This window comes from Leucoraja erinacea, chromosome 7, assembly GCF_028641065.1.
Source record: "Leucoraja erinacea ecotype New England chromosome 7, Leri_hhj_1, whole genome shotgun sequence".
Classification (NCBI taxonomy): domain Eukaryota; kingdom Metazoa; phylum Chordata; class Chondrichthyes; order Rajiformes; family Rajidae; genus Leucoraja; species Leucoraja erinaceus.
The window spans coordinates 29,230,714-29,245,353 of record NC_073383.1 but is presented as its reverse complement, the minus strand read 5'-3'; positions in this window follow the sequence as shown (position 1 = coordinate 29,245,353).

Below are 14,640 nucleotides of genomic sequence, written 5' to 3'. Positions count from 1 at the left end.
TTATTATTATTATTGCGATAAATTCTTGATCTAATTTGAGGTTAAATGAATTGTTGCAATAAATGAAGAAGTTTCAAACTGAATAATTTGCAGACATTTAAAAGACTTGCAGCTATCATTAATATCACAATCAAAAAGCAGCCTTAGCAATCTTGTTAATCCTGAAGGACGTTGAATAATTTCTTCTAAGTACCATCTGAGTAAAGGTATCTGAGGGATACAAATTGCAGATGACACAAAGCTGGGTGGAGGATGCTATGAGAATGCAGGGTGACTTGGACAGGTTGGGTGAGTGGGTAGAAGCATGGCAGATGCAGTTTAATGTGGATAAATGTGAGGTTATCCACTTTGGTAGCAAAAACAGTAAATAAGATTATTATCTAAATGGTGTCAAATTGGGAATAGGGGAAGTACAACGGGATCAGGGGGACCTTGTTCATCAGTCAATGAAAGTAAGTATGCAGGTACAGTAGGCAGTGAAGAAAGCGAATGGCATGTTGCCCTTCATAACAAGAGGAGTTGACTATAGGAGCAAAGAGGTCCTTCTGCAGTTGTACATGGCCCTAGTGAGACCACACCCGGAGTATTGTGTGCAGTTTTGGTCTCCAAATTTTAAGGAAGGACATTCTTGCTATTGAGGGAGTGCAGCGTAGGTTCACTTGGTTAATTCCCGGGATGGCGGGACTGTAATATGTAGATAGAATGGAGCGGCTGGGCTTGTATACTCTGGAATTTAGAAGGGTGAGAGGGAATCCTATTGAAACATACAAGATGAATAGACTAGGTGGGAGTCGTTGGGTCCCATGTACACACGGGAGGGCTGGTCCCCCGATGTTATATTCCACCTCTCCACCAATTCCAATATTGCTGGCCAGTGGTGGGGGGGGTTTCTGGAGTGCAAGAATGGGTGTTGTGGGCTGAAGGGACTGGTTTCCAGAGGGCTAGTATGGACATTGTGGGCCAAATGGATTCTTGGGCTGGCAGCTCAATCACTCAGGCCTGGTGGGCCGGCAGCTCAATCACTCAGGCCTGGTGGGCTGGCAGCTCAGTCACTCAGGCCTGGTGGGCTGGCAGCTCAGAAACTGCCAGAAATTCTGCCCAAAACAGGCGAGTGATTCTGTGAGAGAGAGAGAGAGAGAGAGAGAGAGAGAGAGAGAGAGAGAGAAGGGGGAGAGGGAGGAGAATCAATTTTAGACATTTTTCATATTTTTCTGCAGATCACAGCATGAAGGAAAGTCTATCCTGGCCTGGATCTCACAAGGAGCAAATGAAGGGAGGGAGAAAAATACTGGGGTGAGGATTAATACTTGCATATGGAATACTTACTGATGGGCCCAAGGGACACCTGGGCTAGTACAGGCTTGATGGGTCGAAGGGACTTAAAAAAAATCTGAGTGAAATCTCAGTGAAAGGCACTTTTTGGGACTTTTGCTGGCCTGGCACGGGCCTGTTGGGCCAAAATGCTCCTCCTGGGCCAATACGGGCATTTTGGTCAAAGGGGACTGGTTTCTTGGCTAATAGGGGCTAACAGCTGATTGCATTTTCACTTCATTGCCATTGCACTTTTAAACATAGGGCAGGTCCAAGCCGAACAGCTGATTGCATTTTCACTTAATTTCCATTGCCATTGCACTTTCAAGCTCAGGGTAGGCTCAAGCCAAACAGCTGATTGCATTTTCACTTCATTTCCATTGCCATTGCACTTCCAAGCATAGGGCAGGCTCAAGCCAAACAGCTCATTGCATTTTCACTTGATTTCCATTGCCATTGCGGTTTCAAGCATAGGGCAGGCCAAACAATTCATTTCATTTTCATTAAGGGCTAACAAATCATTTATTCAAGTACATTGCATACTCACAGTGTTCTGTAGTTTCCCAGCTCAGATAGGAAGTCATGACCTCTCCCTCGCCATCTTGCAGACAGATTGAGGCACGCCCACACTTCCGGGTTTTATAGTCCCTCCCCACTCCCACCGGAAGGGGTGTGGCCTTCATGAGAGAGGAGAGAGAATCTCAAGATTTTTTAAACACTTATTAAAGTCTTTTATTGATGGGAAAAATCCTCGGGGCCTGCGCAGCGGAGGAGAATTCTGAGTAAAATGGCCAAAATAAATCCCAGCTATATGTGGTAGCGTTTTTTTTATAAAATCAAAGCACAGTTCAAACAGGAAGTGGTCAAGATGAGACTTTTTAATTATATAGATTAAGGGTTTGGATACACTAGAGGTAGGAAACATGTTCCCGATGTTGGGGGAGTCCAGAACCAGGGGCCACAGTTTAAGAATAAGGGGTAAGCCATTTAGAACGGAGATGAGGAAACACTTTTTCACACAGAGAGTTGTGAATCTGTGGAATTCTACACCTCAGAGGGCGGTGGAGGCCGGCTCTCTGGATACTTTCAAGAGAGCGTTAGATAGGGCTCTTGAAGATAGCGCAGGGGATATGGGGAGAAGGAAGGAACGGGGTACTTATTGTGGATGATCAGCCATGATCACATTGAATGGCGGCGCTGGCTTGAAGGGCCGAATGGCCTACTCTTGCAACTATTGTCTCTTGTCTATTGATATGATAGCTAGAGAAAAGTCACAATAACTAATTGTTTTTCATTTCTGCACATTACAGAAATGTGCATCTGTTTCTATGCCATGAAAAATACCAAAAGCCTGCATTACCCTTGCTTGCCAGATAGTGGCAGTATAGTTATGAGTTTTATTGACTGTAACAGTCAATTTTATTGACTATCAGGCTGTTTTTACTTATTTCTCTTGACTGTGGAACTAAAAATACGAAGAGCTTATTTATAGTTATTATTTAATGGCATAAATATTTCGCCCAGATAAATGATCTCAATTTAAACTATCTACAAAACAAATTAAAAAGTGCACAGAATTCTGAGATTAGGGATATAGGCAAGATGTCATAGGCATTTTTTTTGTCAGACTTACCCACATTTATTGACATGACTTTGGGTGTAAATTTCAAATTAAATTTGAAAATGTAAATTTATTTAGACTATTATTTACATTGGAAATCTAACAGATCAGGCATAAATTGTCAAATTTGTGAAATGGTTGTGACAAATACTTGGAATGATCAAGAAGTAAGGGATAAAATAATATTTGACTAAATTATTTTTGTGCTCATATTTTGTGCAGTCGTATCTAGATTCTGATGTTTCTTCTAAACAGCATTCCAACTGTAAATAAACTAAAGCAATATTTTTGTTAATGAATGTAAGTCAGGAACTTGCTTTTGATCATTTTAGTCTGAAGAGAAGGTACTTATGCATGTTCTATTAACCGTAAAAGAAAAGTCAAAATATATAGTGAAAAATATTCAAATTTACAATTAGCAACCTGTAGGATTATCTATCATATCTATATCTACCTTGGATGTGTATGTGTTATTACATCTTCGCTCTGGGGGCTCTGCGTAAGTGGATAGGGCGGGGGATGGGGGAAAAGGAGCAAATGAATAATATTAATATAATATCAAGGGGGGTGGTTAGTGTGTGTGACGCCGCAGGCCGCCCCCCCCCTCCGCAACCGCGCGTTGAGGGGACGGGACCCAACGGGTCCCACTTGGTCTAGTGTATTATAAAATCATGCAAATAATACCCAAGACAAAAATATTGATTGATTGAAATACAACATGGAAACAGGCCCGTTGGCCCATCATGTCCATGTCAAATATCGATCACCCATTCACACTAGTTATGTTATCCCACTTTCACATCTGCTCCCTACACACTAGGGGCAATTTACAGAGAATAATTAACTTACATCTTGCATGTTTTTGGGTTGTGAGAGGAAACCCACTCAGTCACAGGGAGAACATGCAAACAGCATCCAGCCAACACCAGACGTCAGGATCAAACCCAGGCATCTGGCGCTGTGAGGCAGCAGCCCCCCCTAACCAGCTCTGTACAATCCTCACCACCCAACTGTGCTCTTAAGTCGCCATTTATAAGCAGGAAGAAGGAGCACAGACAGGTGGTCCGATTTTCCAAAGTGTGGATGAGGAATGAAGCGATAGGCTTTACTGACGGCAGAGTAGAAGTTTCTGACGATACTGAGCTTCAGTTTCCTTGATGTAGGATGACCAGTCTTGGCCCAGCACACATATGTATTCACTAAAAAGGTGCACCTACAAATGCACTAACAAACTGCTACAGATGTTCTGTGAAGAGTATCCTGATTATTTGCATCATGGCCTGGTACAGCAATTTCAATGCACACAAATGAAAGTGGCTGTAGAGAGTACACAAAAAAGCTGGAGAAACTCAGAGGGTGCAGCAGCATCTATGGAGCGAAGGAAATAGGCAACGTTTCGGGCCGAAACCCTTCTTCAGACTGATGGGGGGTGGGGGAGCGGGGAGATGAAAGGAAAAAAGGAGGAGGAGCCCGAAGGCTGGGGGATGTGAGGAGACAGCAGGAGGGTTGAGGAAGGGGAGGAGACAGCAAGGACTAACAAAATTGGGAGAATTCAATGTTCATGCCCCCAGGATGCAGACTCCCCAAGCGGAATATGAGGTGCTGTTCCTCCAATTTACGGTGTTGCTCGCTCTGGCCATGGAGGAGACCCAGGACAGAGAGGTCGGATACGGAGTGGGAGGGGGAGTTGAAGTGCTGAGCCACCGGGAGGTCAGGTGAGTTATTGCAGACCGAGCGGAGGTGTTCGGCGAAACGATCGCCCAACCTCCGCTTGGTCTCACCGATATAGATCTGCTGACATCTATGGCAGCGGATGCAATAGATGAGGTTCGAGGAGGTGCAGGTAAACCTCTGTCGCACCTTAAACGACTGCTTGGGTCCTTGAATGGAGTCGAGGGGGGAGGTAAAGGGACAAGTGTTGCATCTCCAACGGAAAGTGCCCGGGGAGGGGGTCGCACGGGAGGGAAGGGAAGAATTGACAAGGGAGTTATGGAGGGAGCGGTCTTTGCGGAAGGCAGATATGGGGGGAGATGGGAAGATGTGGCGAGTGGTGGGGTCACGTTGGAGGTGGCAAAACTGATGGAGGATTACTTGTTGTATGTGACGGCTGGTGGGGTGAAAAGTGAGGACTAGGGGGACTCTGCCCTTGTTGTGATTGGGGGGATGGGGAGAGAGAGCTGTGCTGCGGGGTATGGAAGAGACCTTGCTGCAAGCCTCATCTATGGTGGAGGAGGGGAACCCCCGTTCCCTGAAGAATGAGAACATTTCAGATGCCCTGGTGTGGAACGCCTCATCCTGGGAGCAGATGCGGCGTAGACGGAGGAATTGGGAGTAGGGGATGGAGTCCTTACAGGAAGCAGGGTGGGAAGCAGTGTAGTCCAGATAGCCATGGGAGTCAGTAGGGTTATAGTGGATGTCGGTCAGAAGTCTATCACCTGCAATGGAGATAGTGAGGTCAAGGAATGGTAGGGAAGTGTCGGAAATGGTCCAGGTGTATTTGAGTGCCGGATGGAAGTTAGTGGTGAAGTGGATGAAGTCAGTCAGTTGTGTGTGGGTGCAGGAGGTGGCACCAAAGCAGTCGTCGATGTAGCGGAGGTAGAGGTCGGGGTTGGGGCCCTGGTACGTATTGAACAAGGATTGCTCGACGTAACCGACAAAGAGGCAGGCGTAGCTGGGGCCCATGCATGTGCCCATAGCTACGCCTTGTATTTGGAGGAAATGGGAGGAGTCAAACGTGAAGTTATTGAGGGTAAGGACCAGCTCCACTAGGTGGAGGAGAGTGTCAGTGGCCGGGTATAGGTTGCTTCTCTGGTTGAGGAAGAACCGGAGGGCTTTGAGACCATCCTGGTGCGGGATGGAGGTGTAGATTGACTGGACGGCCATGGTGAAGATGAGGGGGTGAGGGCCTAGAGAATGGAATGCGCGGAGACGACAGAGAGTGTCTGAGGTGTCTTGAACATAGGTAGGGAGGGATTTAACCAAGGGGGATAGGATGGAGTCAAGGTATTTGGAAATGAGTTCGGTGGGGCACGAACAGACAGATCTATATCGGTGAGACCAAGCGGAGGTTGGGCGATCGTTTCGCCGAACACCTCCGCTCGGTCCGCAATAACCAACCTGACCTCCCGGTGGCTCAGCACTTCAACTTCCCCTCCCACTCCGTATCCGACCTCTCTGTCCTGGGTCTCCTCCATGGCCAGAGCGAGCAACATCGGAAATTGGAGGAACAGCACCTCATATTCCGCTTGGGGAGTCTGCATCCTGGAGGCATGAACATTGAATTCTCCCAATTTTGTTAATCCTTGCTGTCTCCTCCCATCCCCCAGCCTTCAGGCTGCTCCTACTTTTTCCTTTCTTCTCCCCGCCCCTCCCCACCCCCCATCAGTATGAAGAAGGGTTTCGGCCCGAAACGTTGTCTATTTCCTTTGCTCTATAGATGCTGCTGCACCCGCTGAGCTTCTCCAGCTTTTTTGTGTACCTTCGATTTTCCAGCATCCGCAGTTCCTTCTTGAACAGGCTGCCGAAAGTGATGGGCACAACCCCTGCCTCGTCAAAAACATCTACATGGGGTGCTGTCTCAAGATGATGGCATCTATCATCAAGAAAGCACCATCCTCTAGGCCATGCCCTCTTCTTGCTGCTACTGTCGGGCAGAAGGTATAGAGGCCTGAAGTCCCACTGAAGGAACAGCAATTTCTTACAGCCATCACGTTCTGGAACCGATCTGCACAACCCTAATTGTACTTCAATAATGAAACACTCTGACCATCTCTTGCACTTTCAATGAATTTGTTTTCTAATTGTATTTTTTGCAGTAATGTCTTATTTTTTGCAGTCCTTACCTTTTTACAGTCTTGTAGAATTTCTGTATAATGAATGTATAATTGTACATCACACGTGCACATGACAATAAATTACTTGCATTTTTTTTTTAAGTCAAGAATACTGTTAACAAGTTTTTTCACCTCAGGTTCATATTTTGAACCTTATTTTATGTTGGAATGACTGCATAATCCAATTGAGTAGAATTAAATAAAACCAACATTACTTGAAAAAAAGACATTGTTATAGTTATTTACTAAAACACAGGTAGAAAATCTGGAATTCACTCATTCCCTCAGGACATCCCCATTCCCCAACCTTCCTGCAGTTTTACAGGCATTTTTGTATCTAACAAAATGTCAAGTAGTCATAGATTCGTACAGCATGTAAGCCAGCCCTTCGGCCCAACTCGTTCGTGCCAACCATAATGTCCCATCTAAGGCTGCCATATTTGCCCACATATGGCCCATATACCTAAACCTTTCATATCCATGTATCTGTCCAGTGTCTTTTAAGTGCTGTTATAGTACATGCCTCAACTACCTTCTCTTGCAGCTAATTCCATATACCCATCAACCTCTGAATGAAAAATTTGCCTTTCAGGGTCCTATTAAATCTATACCCTCTCACCTTAAACCTATATCCTCTTGTTGTTGATATCCCTATGCTGGGTAAAAGGCTGTGTGCATTCTGTGACACCAACTTGACTGTTACTCTTCCCACAGATCAGGTCTAACCTGCTGAGAAAACCCATTATTTTCCGTTATTTTTTAGATTTTTAAAAATTTCAATAACATAGTGTTTCACAAGAATAAGGGAGTGAGGTCATCTCTTAATATTCATGTATTGCAGGGTAAAGAAAAGATAATTCCAAAGAAACCCGCTGCCTGAAATTACTACCTTTCCCTTGGAACAGAGATATTCCTCAGGACCCACTGGGGAATATTTATTTTCATCAAGTATATAGCAAGCTCTGTGAATCTAAGACATAAGATATAATTCATAGGAGTAGAATTAGACCATTTGGCCCATCAACTCTACTCTGCCATTCAATCATGGCTCATCTATTTTTCGGTCTCAACCCCAATCTCCTACCTCTACCCTTTGGTGCCCTTATCAATCAAGAACCTATCAATCTCCGCTTTAAAAATATCCAGTGAATGACTGCAAATAGTATATATTCATATAGCCTATGGACAAGATTGAACCAAGGCTGATGTTGAATAAAAAAATGGGAGAGTGCGATTTTGCTTGTACGACAGTTTGCAATAAGTCAATTAACTTCCCTTCAGGAAGATGGGTTCTGACCTGAAACATCACCTATCCATGTTCTCCACAGGTGCTGCCTGACCTGCTGAGTTACTCCAGCATTTTATTTCCATCTTTGGTATAAATTGGCATCTGCAGTTCATATTTACTACATTTTATCTCGTTCTTCTGCCTTCTACCCGTATCCTTTGACGCCCTTGCTAATCAAGAACTTATCTATCTCCGCTTTAAAAATACCCCACAGCAGTCTGTGGCAATGAATTCCACAGATTCACCACCCAACGGCTAAAATAATTCCACCTCTTCATTCAAAAGGTGGGTCTTGGGGAAATGCCTGTAAAAATGAGTTTCTCCTCAAGGTGGCAGTGTAATGGGAGGAGTCACCTCAAATGAAACACAACCCAAAGAGGCTGGGGTGCTCTGACCTGCTTGCATGAGAATGATGCATGCAAGGGAATACAGTTAATAATCTGCAAAGTAAATGCACAATTTTTTTTTTAGACCACTTAAAATATTCATGTTAAATCATTTAAAGTTTATCAACCATATTAACATTGAAAATCACATAACAGTTCAATGACCTTCATATAAATTTAGTTCATAGCCTTTTCTTGGCTTGTTTGAAAACGATTGCCTCAGGACTAATTATAGCTGAGTATGTATTCACTTCTGCATCATTTAATAAAACGTGGCATTCTACAGTACAGAATAAATACAAGAATCTTGAAGAACTAAAAAAACCCCAAAGAACTGTGGATTGAAGTTGCATCCTTTGATCAGAGATCTTTGTACCTTTACGCGATGGCATAGAGTTCGCAGAAGGGAATCTTTGAAATATATGGGCTTATGATGTTGCCAGCTTGGGCAATATCATCTCAGGAGTATTTCAAACAAGCGTTTGAAGCACGATACACTCAGATTTACATGAAAGGAGCAGTAAATAAAGAAGCTGTGATTTTGGACCTGCCTCGTTAATTACACTTTTGCTCCTATTTACAATGATCCAAGAAAATGATTTGCTATCTTAGTTCTAGCTTATAGATGATTTGATTTTCTGTTACATAATATTTTCTTCAACATATGGAAAGTGGGGTGGAGACTTTTCTTTATAATATATATACCGGCAGACAGTGGGTGGGTGCTTTGATCATCCTTCATGGTTGGGTGTCATTTGAAGATGAGAGTAGAATGGGCACAAGGTATGGTCAATGTTGGTGGTGTGCTAATTGTGAAAGCTCATCACAAAGGAAACTCCAGCTGTCAAAGGTGAGGGATACATTCCAAGCATAATCGGCGAAAGGAAATTATTGAGGCCTTCCGATTCTCTCATGCAACCATGAGATCATGAAGCAGTTAATAATTAGTAGAATTTGTCCGCACAGTGGTGAAGCTGGTAGAGTTGCTGCCTCACAGCGCAAGAGACCTGGGTTTGATCCTGATCTCGGTTGCTGTCTATGCGGAATTTGCACGTTCTCCCTGTGACTGCGTGGTTTAGTGGGCCGAAGTTTCCTTGCTGTATCTCTAAGCTAAACTAAACAAGTGTTTCATAAAATAGAGGGCAGGTTGTTGAGCTGGTCAGTGCTAGCAGTTTTGTTACAATGCCAGAAAATCGTATCCTCTCATCTCTTATTCTCTTTGTATATCTCCATGCCAGATTAGCTCCATTGCTATTCCTCCCTCCATACAAAACTTTGAGGTCTACTATCCCCACAACAGCACAGTGGCGCAGCGTTAGAATTGCTGCCTCACAGCATCAGAGACCCAGGTTCATTCCTGACTACGGATGGTGCCTGTACAGAGTCTGTAGATTGTTGATATGGGTGCTCCGGTTTTCTCCCACATTTCGAAGATGTGCAGGTTTGTAGGTTAATTGGCTTCTGTAAATTGTCCCTAGAGTGAAGGATAGAACTGGGGTACAGGTGATCGCTGGTTGGCGTGGACTCGGTAGACTGAAGGGCCTGACTCCACGCTGTATCTTTAATAATGGAATCCAGAGGCAAGCGCCAGTAATGACAGCAGTATTCAGGGACTGACAGGTTGCAGGGGAAGCAACTAATTAGTCAATAGGATCAAATTAACGTTGCATCAAAAAGAATCACTGACTTTCTTCAGGCCAAACAGAAGCACATTATTTTGATTGATCTGACACAGCAACGCATGGTCGTGCATTCGCTCTTGTTAAACAGGTATGGGGGAAAAGATTTAATGGGAACCTGAGGGACAACTTTTTTTACACAAAGGCTGGTAAGTATATGAAACGAGCTGCCAGAGGAGGTAGTTGAGGCAAATACTATCACAACGATTTAAGAAACATTTAGGCAGGTACATGGATAGGATAAATTTAGAGGGATATGGGACAAATGCAGGCAGAGACTAGTGTAGATGAGGCAAGTTTGTCGGCGAGGCCAAGTTGGAGCTGTTTATGACCAATGTGACCAATTCTCAATTCTTTGTTTCTTTTCTACTTTGTGAAATATATTTTAACAGTATCCTGTCAATCGCTATGCCTCATCCCTGTGCTTTGTCTTTGTAACACATACTCCATTAAATGAGAGACAGGAACCACATGACCTGCAGCTATTTTCACGGTACCATAAAAAAGGGACTCGACCTGAAACATCGCCTATCCATTTCCCTCCACAGATTGTGCCTGACCTGCTGTGTTCCTCCAGCACTCTGTGTTTTACTCAAGATTCCAGCATCTGCAGCTCCTAGTCTCACTATGTAATTATCAAAAAGCTGATAAACCTATAGTCATACAGCAAGGAAACAAACCCTTCATCCCATTCAGTCCAAACTGTCCATCAAGCACCCAATTAATCTGACACCAATGTCATTTTATTCTCTCCATCGTACCACAAACTTTGCATGATTCTACCATGTACCTACATGTACCGTGGGTGATTCATTGTGGCCAATTAAACTACTGACTCAAGAATACACAAAGTGCTGGAGTAACTCAGTGGGTCAGGCAGCATCGCTTGAGAACATGGATAGGTGACGTTTCGGGTTGGGAACCTTCTTCAAACCTAAGAGTCCTGACCTGAAGCATTGCCTGTTTCCATGCTGTATCTCTGAACTCTAAACTATACTAAGCTATTCTCAATTGCATTTTATGCAGTAATAAGCTTTAATTGACTCACGCATGTTTCTTTTTTTTTCTCTTACCCTCTATTCAAACAGTTATTGAAGGTGAGTCTGAAGAATTGAGTCTGAAGAAGGGTCCTGACCTGAAACAGTCTCTGGAGAGACTGCATGATCTGCTGAGTTATTCCAGCGCTTTGTGTCTTCTTTTCTAAACCGGCAACTGCAGTTCCTTGTTTCTACATTTCTAAAGTACCAACTCACATAACTTTAGGAGGAAAGTGGAGCACCCTGAGGACAAGACTGCAGATCAGTGGTGAACCAGGGTCACTGGATCTGTGAGACAGCAGCTGTACTAACTGTCCCGCTGTGCTGCACAAGTAACATGTTCCTTTTAATTGGGATGTTCTTGTCTGAGCAAGTTGCCAAAACTAGAGTCCACCTTCAATAATTAGTTGGGTAGAGAATAAGACAAAAAAAGGAAGCTCATGTGCGACATTTAAAGATTATTACTGCGTAAAATGCAGTAGGGAATAGATAAGAGATACAGCATGGAAACAGGCCCTTCTGCCCACCGAGTCCATGCCAGCCATTGATCACCCATTCACGGTCATTCTATGTTATCCCACTTTCTCACCCACTCCCTGCACACAAGGGGCAGTTTGCAGGGGCCAATTAATGTACAAACCTGCACTGGCACTGCCAGGATGCAGCTTTACCAGCTGCTCCACTGCCGTCCTTGAAATTCAGAAGAAAACTCGGAAAGCAAATATACAAAATACAGCAAGTAAATGGGCAGCACAGTGGTACAATGGTAGAGTTGCTACCTTATAACGTCAGAGACCCAGGTTCAATCCTGACTATGGGTGCTGTCTTTACAAAGTTCGTACGTTCTGCTTGTGACCTGTGTGGTTTTTCTCCAGGTGCTACAGATTCCACCCACACTCCAAAGACACACAGGTTTGTAGGATAGTGTTCAAAAAGGAACTGCATATGCTGGAAGATCGAAGGTACACAAAAATGCTGGAGAAACTCAGCGGGTGCAGCAGCATCTATGGAGCGAAGGAGTGAGTCTGAAGAAGGGTTTCGGCCCGAAACGCCTCCTATTTCCTTCGCTCCATAGATGCTGCTGCACCCGCTGAGTTTCTCCAGCATTTTTGTGTACCTTCAGGTTTGTAGGATAATTGAGTTTGGTAAAATTGTAAATTGCCCCTCGTGTATAGGATAATGTTAATGTGCGGGGATCGCTGGTCATCGCGGACTCTGTGGGCTGAAGGGTCTGTTTTCGTGATGTATCTCTAAACTAAACTAAACTAAAATCAAAGAGTTTTTAAAAGGATATAAAGAGAAAGAATCAAAAGAAATACATGATAAAGGCCTGAAAGATGACCAAGCAGCTTGCTTCATGTACTATGCACTGACAGCACAAGCTACTACTCATTCAGGAGGGTATGTATTTCTATTTGTGGTGTTTGGGACAGTGCTGACGACTTTTGTAAAAGGATTCTCATAACTCATTTAGGTCGGGTTTGTAGGATTAACAGCATGGGTGTGGGTGGTTTCAATATGGGTGTGGTAGGTATTAACAGGAGAAATGAATATCACTGTTATTTGCAAACATGTCTTTCTGGGTCACAATTTCCTTGATAAAATACGTGCAAGTTGTCTAAACAAAGTAAGCTTCCTTTATTCCCTTCTGCTGTCAGTAGAGTTTAGAGATACAGCCAGTCCGTGCCGACCAACGATCATCTAAACACTACAGTACTTTTGTTATCCCAGTTTTGCATCCTACACACCAGGGGCAATTTTACAGTCCCAATTAACCCTACAAACTTGCACGTCTTTGGAATGTGGGAGGAAACCCACGCACGCAGGGAGAAGGTACAAACTGTGTACGGATAGCGCCCATTGGCAGGATCAAACCAGTCATACATGTGATTCTTGTCATAACATTAGTACTAACCCTTTTTGCCTATGTTAATATGAATCTTCTTAAAATCCCTCTTCGAGCAACAGCCAAACAGGGTTCTCTTGAGATTTCATGCTCGAGCCACTAACATTTCTCCAGAGCATTGTTTGAAATTAGAAATTAATGTTAATTCATACATTGCATTTATCTCTGCAAACTCCCTTTTCCATTGGGCGCTATAAATTCTGAAAATAAAATGTAGAATCGTCCTCCTTAAGTTTTTATGCAAAATTTTAATGTATAATCTACTTAATAAAAATCTTGCAAAATCAATTTGAGTATTGAATGTCACCGATGTGCAGATATCCTGTTTACAAGTTTGAAAATACCAATACATTAATAGTTTGTTGGCAATCCATCTTTCTTCTATGTCCTTCACTTTTTACATTTATTTTTTGCATTAACATTTAAACTGTGTTTTATGCATTTGTTTCATATTTATATGTAGTTAAACTACAAAATTGTCAACAAAGCTCTGAAAACCAACATAAAGAGAATCATATGCCTCTAATTTAGCATACATATTGAAATCTGGTATGTGAATAAGTTTAGGATCGTTTTCGGTAAATGTTGCAATAATTTTTACAGAAGGTTTATTGGGCATGAATTCTTGAAATATTACTTTTGTATTGAATGTTTATGTGTGAAATGTGGAAGAGCGAGAATTACATTTTTAACTTTCTAGATAATGAACTTCAAGGTGATAACATTCCCAACAAAAAGAAGCAGAATGTTGAAGCCTCACATATATCCTGCTTCTCTACAGATGAACCCTTTGTCTTCTCACGACCTTCAGAAGGTATGGCATGCTTTTAGCATCGTATTTTATAATTATACTGAGCCAGAATATTCAAAAGGATATTGAGTAAATCACAATGAAAATAAATGGGAGGTTTGATTGAATCTAGATGTCCAATTAACAAAAACCTTTTACCGTATTTTCAGAAACACAAATATAATCGGACTCAAGATATGAAGTAGTTGTGCTTGCTACAAGGAGAACTACAAATTGAGTTCTGTACATTTTTTAAAGTGTGTCGAAATGTTATTTAAAAGGTTATGTTTCTTAAATGGAATCATGACATGGATATTTGCACTTTTTATTAGTCGGTGATGCAAAGTTGAAAAACTTGTTCATTTTGTTGCGAAAGAATGAATAAAATTTATGAAACTTGAATATATTATTCACTTTGATTGGTTTTTCCATGTAATAGGACTTTTTTTGTTTGTGGGGCTTTAGTATTTATGGTGATTCCATCTTATCACATGGTGCAGAGGAATGATATGGTAATTTAAAATTGGATTTAAGTTGTAGCTCAGTGTGAATTATGGAATTATTGTCCTTGCTATCTCAATGAAGAAAAGGCAGTAATTTAAAAACAGAAAGTCAGCCTTAGCTCTAAATTAGCACTTGTAAAATGGTTGTCTTAGGATCAAACAAGAAGCTGCTTTACAATAGGAACCATGACATAACGGTTTGTAAGAAACTGACAGCATCAACTTAAATAATAAAGAGTTAACTAATTCCCATCAGCTTCTTTGTAAAGATGGACTATGAATAATT